The sequence below is a fragment of the Rhinoraja longicauda genome, chromosome 13, assembly GCF_053455715.1.
Source record: "Rhinoraja longicauda isolate Sanriku21f chromosome 13, sRhiLon1.1, whole genome shotgun sequence".
In the NCBI taxonomy this organism is placed as follows: domain Eukaryota; kingdom Metazoa; phylum Chordata; class Chondrichthyes; order Rajiformes; family Arhynchobatidae; genus Rhinoraja; species Rhinoraja longicauda.
Genome location: NC_135965.1, coordinates 47,590,707 through 47,600,499, shown reverse-complemented (window position 1 = coordinate 47,600,499; position 9,793 = coordinate 47,590,707).

Genomic DNA, 9,793 nt, shown 5'->3' with positions numbered 1-9,793 from the left:
TGGGCCTACAGCATCCGGGCCTACAGTGTCGGGACCTACAGTGTCCGAGCCTACAGTATCAGGACCTACAGCGTCCAGGCCTGCAGTGTCCGAGCCTACAGTATTAGAGCCTACAGTGTCGGGACCTATAGCGTCCGGGCCTACAGTGTCCAAGCCTACAGTATCAGGACCTACAGCGTCCGAGTCTACAGTGTCCGGGCCTACAGCGCCCCCTAGGCCTAATACGGGACAAGGGGACAAACCAATTTAGCCCAAAATACGGGATGTCCCGGGTAATGCGAAACAGTTGGCAACCCTAGTGCTGTACAACTCAGTTACACTATGCTTCTATTGAATGCAAATTTGTTGCCATGCCTCTCTGCATTACAACAGCGACCGACAACATTTCAGAAATGCTTCTCTGTCTTTGAAGTTGCTGTGAGATTTCCTTGTCCTGGGTAACACGTACAGATGCAAATTCCCTCACTGAAGTCAAAGGGATATGAGAGGCTGGAATTATTCTGGAGCTGTTCCAAGAGTGTTTATAATTGGAACAGTGCAGGCACATAGCCCATGTAATGCTGGGCCTTCCACTCCCGCTCCTGCCCCACCCATTGTCACCCCATGTCTGGTACGCTCCCCCACTCACGGTTAACAGCCAATGCTCAGCAATACCGGCACCGTGGCGCAGCAGTAGAGTTGCCGCCTCACAGCGCCAGAGACCCGGGTTCCATCCCGACTACGGGTGCTGTCTGTGTGGAGTTTGTACGTTCTCCCCGTGACCCGCGTGGGTTTTCTCCGGGTGCTCCGGTTTCCTCCCCCACTCCTAAGATGTGCGTGTTTGTAGTTTAATTGGCTTGGTGAAAATGTAAAAATTGTCCCGAGTGTGTGTGTGTGTGTGTGTGTGTGTGTGTGTGTGTGTGTGTGTGTGTGTGTGTGTGTGTGTGTGTGTGTGTGTGTGTGTGTGTGTGTGTGTGTGTGTGTGTGTGTGTATATGTGTGTGTGTGTGTGTGTGTGTGTGTGTGTGTGTGTGTGTGTGTGTGTGTGTGTGTGTGTGTGTGTGTGTGTGTGTGTGTGTGACTGTGTGTGTGACAGTGTGTGTGTGTGTGTGTGTGTGTGTGTGTGTGTGTGTGTGTGTGTGTGTGTGTATATGTGTGTGTGTGTATATGTGTGTGTGTGTGTGTGTGTGTGTGTGTGTGTGTGTGTGTGTGTGTGTGTGTATATGTGTGTGTGTGTGTGTGTGTGTGTGTGTGTGTGTGTGTGTGTGTGTGTGTATATGTGTGTGTGTGTGTGTGTGTGTGTGTGTATGTGTGTGTGTGTGTGTGTGTGTGTGTGTGTGTGTGTGTGTGTGTGTGTGTGTGTGTGGTGTGTGTGTGTGTGTGTGTGTGTGTGTGTGGGATAGTGCTAGTGTGCGGGGATCGCTGGACAGTGCGGACCCGGTGGGCCGAAGGGCCCGTTTCCGCGCTGAATCTCCAAACGAAACTAAACGAAACTAAACTAAAGTAAACCAGCGTCCACATTCTGCATCGGATGGCAGAGCTGGAGTATCTCTGCTGAAAGACACCCCAGGATCCATCAAGACCTGCAAGGTGTTAGAGTGTTGCTGCCAGATGAGAGCTGCACTATCATTGCCCTTGCAGCAGAGGCACAGGGCACGTTGTATCTCCGGCCTGTTGGCCCGCGTGAAGTCTGACCTCTGAAGCTGCAATTCTCCTTTCAAATTACACTGCCGCGGATGATTGGTGCAAAGTAAAAGCCTCTTGCTAAGGTCTGCCTGATCCAAGTAGCAGGTAGCAGCACCTGTACCATGGTGCAAGAAATGCTCCTTATAAACGCAAGGAAACGCAGGTGCTGGCCCACAAAAAAAGACACAAAGTGCTGGAGTAACTCAGCGGGTCAGGCAGCATCTGTGGAGAACATGGATAGGTGACGTTTCACAGAGTGCTGGAGTAACACAGCGGGTCAGGCAGCATCTGTGGAGAACATGGATAGGTGACGTTTCACAGAGTGCTGGAGTAACTCAGCGGGTCAGGCAGCATCTGTGGAGAATATGGATAGGTGACGTTTCACAGAGTGCTGGAGTAACTCAGCGGGTCAGGCGGCATCTGTGGAGAACATTGTCAGAAGAAGTGTGCCCAACCGAAATGTCACCTAGACTCTACCCCCCATGTCCAGCAGAGGAAGGCCCCTAGACTGTGGTTCTCCCCCACAGGGCCTTGGCGTTGCCTGCACCGAGCTTCAGTGCGTCCCTCAGCACGTACTCCTGCAGTCTGCAGCGGGCCAGTCGGCAACATTCCCTGATGGACATCTTGCTCCGCTGGGAGGTCAACAAAGCTCACCGTAGACCAAAGAGCGTCTTTCACGACCTGATGACCTTCCAGTAGCACTCAATGTCCGTCTCTGTATGTGTCCCTAGTAAATCAGAGTCCACTGTTAGTTTAGTTTAGAGATACAGCGTGGAAACAGGCCCTTCGGCCCACCGAGTCCGCACCGACCAGCGATCCCCGCACACTAACACCATCCTACACACACTAGGGACAATTTACATTTTATACCAACCCAATTAACCTACAAACCTGCACGTCTTTGGAGTGTGGGAAGAAACCGGAGCACCCGGAGAAAATCTATGGGGAGAACGTACAAACTCCATACAGACATCACCCGTAGTCAGGATGGAACCCGGGTCTCTGGCGCTGTGAGGCAGCAACTCTACCGCTGCGCCACCGTGCCATTAGGGAGCTGTTCGGGATAAACCGTGACACGGTCCCTTGCATCAATCTCTGGATCCTTTTTTGCAAATCCACGCAGAGGTGGGCAACCGTCTCCTCTCTGTGGCATCCGTGAAGAGTCTAGGATGCAGCCTGGCCTGTTGAAGGGCACATCTAACTCAATTACAAGCAGGCATTACTGCGGCCAGCCAGTAGGGTTGCCAACTGTCCCGTATTAGCCAGGCCATCCAGTATTTTGGGCTAAATTGGTTTGTCCCCTACGGGACCACCCTTGTCCCGTATTAGGCCCGGGAGGCGCCATAGGCCCAGACACGGTAGGCCCGGACGCTGTAGGCCCAGACACTGTAGGCCCGGACACCGAAGGCCCGGACACTGTAGGCCCAGACACTGTAGGCACGGACACAGTAGGCCCGGACACCGAAGGCCCGGACACTGTAGGCCCGTACACTGTAGGCGCGGACACTGTAGGCCCGGACACTGTAGGCCCGGACACCGAAGGCCCGGACACTGTAGGCCCGGACACTGTAGGCCCGGACACTGTAGGCCCGGACACCGAAGGCCCGGACGCTGTAGGCCCGGATACTGTAGGCCCGCACACTGTAGGCCCGCACACTGTAGGCCTGGACACTGTAGGCTACGGCGTGTGTACGGGGAGTGGGGCCGAGTGTGTACGCCTAACGGAGGTTGCGTAGCCGTTGGTGGAACGGGAGCACGTGGCCGCTGGCTGGGTGAGGTCACGTGGGGCTCGGGGCGGTGACGTCACCTTGTCCCGTATTTGGGAGCGAGGAAGTTGGCAGTCCGACCGGCCAGCCACACTGTAAGGACAGTTATGACCTTCATGTTCTCTCGTACTGTGAGGAAGCAACAGGAGGTTAAAACGAGCTGTTAAAACATACTGTTAGATGGAATCCATGCAGGCAGTGAGCCACAAGCACTGTGGAGATCACAATGACCCACGGAGAACAACAGAGGAATCAAACCAATAGTAAACAGGGAGGGAGGGAGAGAAGGGGAGAGAGAGAGGAGAGGGAGGAGGAGGGGGAGAGAGAGGGGGAGGGGAGAGAGAGAGAGAGAGAGAGAGGGGGAGGGAGAGAAAGAGAGTGGGAGAGAGAGAGAGGGGAGGAGAGCGAGGGGATAGAGAGAGAGATAGAGGGGAGAGAGGGGGAGAGAGGGGGAGGGGAGGGGGAGAGAAGGGGAGAGAGGGGGAGGGAGAGAGAGGGGGAGAGAGGGAGAGGGGGGAGAGAGAGAGAGAGGGGGAGAGAGGGGGAGGGGGGGGAGAGAGAGAGAGGGGGAGAGAGGGAGAGGGGGGGAGGGAGAGGGGGAGGGAGAGGGGGAGGGAGAGGGGGAGAGGGAGAGAGAGAGTGACGTTTGAAGATAACAACCTCGCCCTCAACGCCAGCATGATGAAGGAGCTGGTTACACTCAGATGCTGGAATTAAGACAAAGTGCTGGAGGAACTCAGTCGGTCAGGCAGCATCTGTGGAGGGATAGACACGTCACATCCCTGGTCAGCACTTCAGGCTGATTGGAGTAGGGGGGAGGAAGTGGGGGGCTGTGGGTGATGAAGAGATTAATGTATTGGAGTGTGATGAGAGAGAGAGAGAGAGAGAGAGAGAGAGAGAGAGAGAGAGAGAGAGAGAGAGAGAGAGAGAGAGAGAGAGACGAGAGAGAGAGAGAGAGAGAGAGAGAGAGAGAGAGGAAGAGAGAGAGAGAGGGAGAGAGAGAGAGAGAGAGAGAGAGAGAGAGAGAGAGAGAGAGAGCGAGAGAGAGAGAGAGAGAGAGAGAGAGATATTACGGCACGGTGGTGCAGCGGTAGAGTTGCTGCCTCACAGCGCCAGAGACCCAGGTTCCATCCTGACTACGGGTGCTGTCTGTACGGAGTTTGTACGTTCTCCCCGTGACCTGCGTGGGTTTTCTCCGGGTGCCCGGTTTCTTCCCACATCCCAGAGATTAACCTACACGTTTGTAGGTTAATTGGCCCAATGTAAAGTGTGACTTGTAAATTGTCCCTAGTGGGTGTAGGATGGTGTTAGTGTGCGGGGATCACTGGTCGGCGCGGACCCGGTGGGCCGAAGGGCCTGTTTCCACGCTGTATCTCTAAAGGTCTAAAGCCTAAAGTGGAATCAAGGGATATGGGGAGAAGGCAGGGCACGGGTTACTGATTGTGGATGATCAGCCATGATCAGAGTGAATGGCGGTGCTGGCTCGAAGGGCCGAATGGCCTCCTCCCCGCACCTACTGTTTATGTTTTTATGTTTCTAAAGAGTGAGAGGCTGGTGTGGGTGTGAGAGAGCGATGGACAATGTGTGGTTGGGAGTGTAAGCCTAGAGTGACAGGGGGTGTGTGTGTTGGGGAACGTGAGATTGGATACGAGACAGGTGGACAGATAGTTTTCAATTGTGTTCAATTTTATTTGGCACCCAGGAAGCGTTTGTGCCTCTGGTGATGAAGTAAGTAGTGGTGCATCTGTGGAATGATGAATATTTCATGACGGGCTGAGGGGAGGTTTGACAGGCCAACTGGTCATTTTCTCATTATCCACTTGCCATCGATGTACATCAATGGACCTGCGGTGATGTACGAGTTTTTGGATAGGCTCGTGAATTGATCAAATGTGCTCCCAACCCATTACGGAGACATTTAAGGTTTTCTGTCATTGTGAAACCATTGCAGACAGTCCTAGCCAGTGATATTGTCAGTTTTAGTTTAGAGATACAGCGCAGAAGCAGGCCCTTCGGCCCACTGAGTCCGCACCGACCAGCGACCCCCCTGTTACCAGGCAACTGAACCGTCCTACCACAACCCAGAGAGCAGTGCTGAACTACTATCCACCTCATTGGTGACCCTCGGACTATCCTTGATCGGACCTTTGCTGGCTTTACCTTGCACTAAACCAGGGGCCACAGTTTAAGAATAAGGGGTAGGCCATTTAGAACAGAGATGAGGAAAAACTTTAGTCAGAGAGTTGTGAATCTGTGGAATTCTCTGCCTCAGAGGGCAGTGGAGGCCAATTCTCTGAATACATTCAAGAGAGAGCTAGATAGAGCTCTTAAAGATAGCGGAGTCAGGGGGTATGGGGAGAAGGCAGGAACGGGGTACTGATTGAGAATGATCAGCCATGAATGGTGGTGCTGGCTCGAAGGGCCGAATGGCCTACTCCTGCACCTATTGTCTATTGTCTATTGTCTATAAACGTTATTCCCTTATCATGTATCTGTACGCTGTAAATGGATCGATTGTAGTCACGTATTGTCTTTCCGCTGACTGGTTAGCGCGCAACAGAAGCTTTTCACTGTACCTCGGTACACGTGACATTAAAATAAACTAACTAAATTATAGGTACAACATGGAAACAGGCCCTTCGGCCCACCGAGTCCACGCCGACCCAGCAATCGGCCGTTCACACACTAGTTCTACGTGATCCCACTTTCTCCATCCACTCCCTGCACACCAGGGACAATTAACACAGGGGCCGATTAACCTACAAACCGACACGTCTTTGGGATGTGGGAGGAGACTGGAGCACCCGGAGGTAACCCACACGGTCACAGGGAGAACGTGCAAACTCCGCACACAGAGGTCAGGATCGAACACGAGTCGTTGGCATTATGAGGCAGCAGCTCTCAGTGCAGCCCACAATAATGAATGTTTACAGTTTGGGTTAATTTCTGAATTATTAATGGGTTTCTTTTTTCTATTAGATGTTGTTAAATAACAAATGTTTTCTTTATGTTTCAGTTTGATTAATTAATTATGACGCTCATTTGTGCAGGTATCTGGCAAACAGAAGCCAGCATCAATCAGTTGTCCCTCTGAACCTGTTTGGCCAAAAGGCCAATCTTTCCTCTGCTCATAACGTTTACTTTAGTTTAATTCAGTTTAGTTCAGAGATACAGCGCGGAAACAGGCCCTTCGGCCCACCGCGTCCGCACTAACCAGCGATCCCCACACACTAACACTCTCCTACACACACTAGTGACAATTTACACTTATACCAAGTGTTCAAACACAAGCCAATTAACCTACAAACCTGTACGTCTTTCGAATGTGGGAGAAGAACTTTTTCACCCGGAGAGTTGTGAATTTGTGGAGTTCTCTGCCACAGAGGGCAGTGGAGGCCAATTCACTGGATGAATTTAAAAAGGAGTTAGACAGAGTTCTAGGGGCTGGTGGAATCAAGGGATATGGGGAGAAGGCAGGCACGGGTTACTGATAGTGGATGATCAGCCATGATCACAATGAATGGCGGTGCTGGCTTGAAGGGCCAAATGGCCTCATCCTGCACCTATTTTCTATGTCAGTCTGAAGAAGGGTCTCGACCCCAATAACGTCACCCATTCCTTCTCTCCTGAGATGCTGCCTGACCTGCTGAGTTGCTCCAGCATTTTGTGAATAAATGGTTTGGTATAAATGTAAATTGTCCCTAGTGTGTGTAGGATAGTGTTAGTTTGCGGGGATTGCTGGTCGGTGCGGACCCGGTGGGCCGAAGGGCCTGTTTCCACGCTGTATCTCTGAACTAAACTGTACTAAATACAAGAGCCATTTACCGAACTGGCTGTTTCTGGTTTGTGGCTGGATAACATCACCAAGTTATATACTCGGTAATTGAACATATAATTTTTTTTAATTGATTGAACTTTCTTTTGTTTATTATCTGCTGTTATTGAGTATTGTGTTTACAGACCTGATAAGCTGCAACAAGTTAAAATCCCATCATTCCTTTTTCTGTACATGTGACAACTAAACGCCCTTAACTCTTGAAATGAGGGGTTAATCTGACCAGAGATTTGCAACATTCATAGAGTTTGGAACAGTACAGCACAGGAACAGGCCCTTCGGCCCACAATGTCCGTGTTGAACAAGTGAAACTCATCTCCCCTCTAATCTTAATGTAATAAAAATGAACTGCAGATGCTGCTTTACACCAAAGATAGACACAAAATCGCTGCTGTCGCAGCTGCGGCTTGCCTGCAGTCCGTCTGTCTTTTGTGTTTTTTGTTGTTTTTGTATGAATTGTAGTTTTAATATGGTGTAGAGTTTGTATGTTATGTTTGGGGGGGGGGGTGGTGGGAGGGAACGGGAACTGTAAAATTCTCTCTCCCGAACGGAGACGCGACCTTTGTTTCTGTGTCGTGTCCTCCGTTCCCGCTGCGGCCTACCACCGGCCATGCACCTGGGACCACCTGGGGCTCTGGTTCGCAGAGCCCGTGGCCTGGACTCACCACCTGCGGCGCCGGCTGCCTGCGGATGCTGCGGGAGCGGCTGCGACTCGTCTCCGGAGGCTCCGGCGCGGGCCGTGTGGACGTCGGAAGCCCGCAGGCCCCTGGGTGGGGGCCGACATCGGGACCTCCGGCAGCGGCAGAGGCAGCGTGTTCGCCCGTCCCGAATCGCAGGGCTTGGGTCGGCACGCCGCGGACCTTTCACCGTCCGGCGCGGCCTGAAATAGGCCGCGGGATTTTTCACCGCCCAGCGGGGGCTTCAATGTCGGGAGCCCCGACCGCCCCGACGTGGCAACTCCAACAGCCTGACCGCGGGACAAGACGGCAGGGGAAGAGAAAAGACATTGAGGCCTACCATCACAGTGAGGAGGGACTGGAGGAGACTCACTGTGATGGATGTTTCTTTTTGTTTGGTGTTAGTTGTGATTGTATGTGTTATTGCATTTTTATTGATTATTCTTATTGGTCTTATTGTTCAACTCGGGTAATGTTTCATTTCACTACACATTTATGTGTATGTGACAAATAAACGACCATTGACTATTGACTATTGAAGTAACTCAGCTGGTCAGGCAGCATCGCTGGAGAAAATGGTTAGGTGATGTTTCGGGTTGGGACCCTTCTTCAGCCTTTCGAGAGATTTCTTCAGACAGTTTGTAGAAGGGTCCCCAACTAGGGGTGCCAACTATAGCACTCCCAAATAACAGGTATAACAGGTATAACAGAGCTTTATTTGTCGATCGGTACCGAAGTACCGAACGAAACTACATAGCAGTCATAAAAAATTTTTTTTTAAAAGAACACAAGACACATGACCCCAACACAAACGTCCATCACAGTGACTCCAAACACCCCCTCACTGTGATGGAGGCAACAAAACTTCCACTCTCTTCCCCACGCCCACGGACAGACAGCTCGTCCCCGACCGACCCGCACAGTCCCCGCACCGGGCGCTGAAACGTCCCGCGGCCGAACCGGGCGATGAAAGGCCCGCGACCAAGCCTTGCGCAGCTAAGTCCCGTGGCCGAGCCGCACCGGGCGATGTAAAGTCCGTGGTCGAGCCGCACCAGCGATGTAAAGCCCCGCGGCCGAGCCGCACCGGGCGATGAAAAGTCCCGCGGCCGAGCTGCACCGGGCGATGAAAAGTCCCGCAGCCGAGCTGCACCGGGCAATGTTAAGCCCCGCGGCCGAGCCGCACCAGCGATGTAAAGTCCCGCGGCCGAGCCGCACCGGGCGATGTAAAGTCCCGTGGTCGAGCCGCACCGGGCGATGTAAAGTCCAGCGGCCAAGCCGCACCGGGTGATGTTAGGCCCCGCAGCCGAGCCGCACACCGCGCCGTGAGGAAGAGAAAAGTTTCCCCCATCCCCCCCCCCCCCCCCCCACACCACCACCCCCTCCCACACATACACAACCAAAAAAATATATTATAACCATCCCAACACCGACACACAACAAAAAAAAAAGGAAAAAAAGACGAACAGACTGCTAGCAAGCCGCTGCCGTTAGGCGCCGCCACTTCCGGAACAATACGGGACAAGGTGACGTCACCGCCCCGTGCCCCACGTGATCTCACCCAGTCAGCGGCCACGTGCTCCCGCTCCACCAATGGCAGCCGCCCGAGCCGGGAGGCGGGTTGCTACGCAACCTCCGTTAGGCGAACACACTCGGACCCCGCTCCCCGAACTCACTCCGTTAGCCTACACTGTAGCCTAGACCAACGGGCCTAATGCGGGACAATCCAATTTAGCCCAAAATACGGGGTGTCCCAGCTAATACAGGACAGTTGGCAACCCTAATCCCAACCTGAACATCACCTATCCTCCATAATCTCAAATGGCACAAGGAACGAGAGATCCATTTTCATTT